The 2,123-nt window shown below is 29.3% G+C and overlaps 1 non-coding gene across 1 annotated transcript; it reads left to right on the top strand.

Moving 5' to 3' along the window:
• Positions 1-1,732: 1,732 nt before the first annotated feature.
• On the top strand, positions 1,733-1,814 carry Trnas-gcu. The gene has a single exon. It is a non-coding gene; the product is annotated as a tRNA-Ser (tRNA).
• The last annotated feature ends 309 nt before the right edge of the window (positions 1,815-2,123 follow it).

Genomic DNA, 2,123 nt, shown 5'->3' with positions numbered 1-2,123 from the left:
TTGTACATCATTTCCAATCAAATTCGTCCGTATCGCGAGCAGCGACGACGAACGATATAATTGGTTTATTATCAACTCGAACTAATCGTAATTCAATCCGGCGGTGAACGCATCGACACTGATACGATTATGAGGATACGCTAAATCGCGTATCCTTGTCAGTTCACAGACAAGATGATTATGTCGATATTAATCGACTGGAAACGATAGTCTCTTCTCTGCTTTCATTTTCACGCACGTGTGCGTTTGCATCTTCCATCACGGATTCTTTGTCGAATCTCGACAACTAATAGTTAACGCACTATGATCATATAACTTAATATTAGCACTAGAAATGAATCTGATTATATTAATTGGAATTTTGGTTGGAAATGAACAATTCAGAATTTTTTGATTGACTCTATTATAATTCTAATTGAGATAACCAGAATTCGGATATGATGAGAATCTTCCGATTTGTCCATTTTTAACCAGAATCCTAATGAATATTTCTAAAATTTTTTCTCCAATATTTCTTAATTCTTACTTACAATTAATCATATCTATAAGAATAGATTACAGAAAAAAAGTTATGATTGCCACTACCGGTATTTGGTCGTAGCTGTTTTTTCTGTGATGAATTAGAAAATTCGAAAACGTGAAGGGAAATTTTACATTCTTTATAATATTTCTTTTATATTCTTTTTTTATAACAAAGTTTAATATACCATTTTGCTTACACAGGAATGCGCATAGCGCAAGGAAGAGAATAAAGTTTTGCATTTTCTGAATATTTTAAAGTGATAAGTTTGTATCGGCAATATAAACGAAAGCATTAAAGTTTAACTAGCGAAACTTTTCTCGCTTATTATACGCAATGTACCTCATTAAAAAGTAATTCTGACTTCATAAATTTTTTGTAAGGTCGTGATTAATAGAGACCCTGCCAGATTATGTTTAGGATCCACGTAATTGCGAATTTATCGCTATGGAGGTGGTAATTTTATTTCGGCACGCATATAAGTATTATAATCGAGACCGTGATACTTTCTTGGCTATCAAATTGGCTGAAACTTTCGTAATAAAAGTTTCAATGGCCATGGCAATCACGATTAAAGGACTTATTACTAGAATTACATTACACACATTCGTTCTTTTCAATTTATCGATACGCGCGTCGAGAAAAAGCTATAGCTTCATTTATCGTTTCTTTTCCAATCAGACTTCAAACACAGTAATCCATGCACATGACAATGAAATATACGTCGTTATTAAGTATTATTAAGATTGTCGATTTGTATCAATTTTAACGTGTAACTTTGCCCAGCATGATGTATTATAATAATGAATTAATAAATAATTATGAGACAAATTGATAACAGGCGATAAAGGGGAAAAATTGATAACAGATGAATACTGAATTTTTTAAATTTAATTTGATAAGTTTATTATTTGCTGCTTTTCTACTTTTCGATATGATTAAAGAGATCTTGTAAATAGTTTTATTTTTTTAATTATTTAGAATAATGGAATTATAATTGTTTATACATATGAATATATTTTAATATAATAAATAATATTCACTTCTAGAAAGAGCTGTTATTTTTTTTATATAATAAAAATATGATATAAGGGATTGGAAAATAATGTTTTCTAAAAAAAACGGCGTCGTTGTTTAATTTAAAAAATAATGAAATAATAGGCAAATTTGAGATGCTTATGGTCTGTATATTAGAACAAAAATGGTTGTGAAGACGAGGTGGCCGAGTGGTTAAGGCGTTGGACTGCTAATCCAATGTGCTCTGCACGCGTGGGTTCGAATCCCATCCTCGTCGAACTTTTTTTATTTTTTTTTCACAGAGAGCAAATTAAATGTTACATAAAACGGTTAATGATTCAATATTTATACGATTGTGTAATAAATGAATTTAATATTTATACAATAAACAAACTCAACAAATTCTGCAGTACTATTCACAGAAATAAATTTTTTTACATTCGAGATTTCTATTTGTTTGACTTACATTTATTTCATTGAAACAATTTAATTTAAATAAAATACTATTTTGTTTAATATCAATTTTTTAGTTTCATTGTATTAAACCTATATTGTTTGGCAAAAAAAAAAACACGATTATTTGAAA

Source organism: Trachymyrmex septentrionalis, unplaced genomic scaffold (assembly GCF_001594115.1).
Source record: "Trachymyrmex septentrionalis isolate Tsep2-gDNA-1 unplaced genomic scaffold, Tsep1.0 scaffold8, whole genome shotgun sequence".
NCBI classification, from domain to species: Eukaryota; Metazoa; Arthropoda; class Insecta; order Hymenoptera; family Formicidae; genus Trachymyrmex; species Trachymyrmex septentrionalis.
Note: the sequence above shows the minus strand (reverse complement) of the source record. Positions and strands in the feature narration are given on the sequence as shown.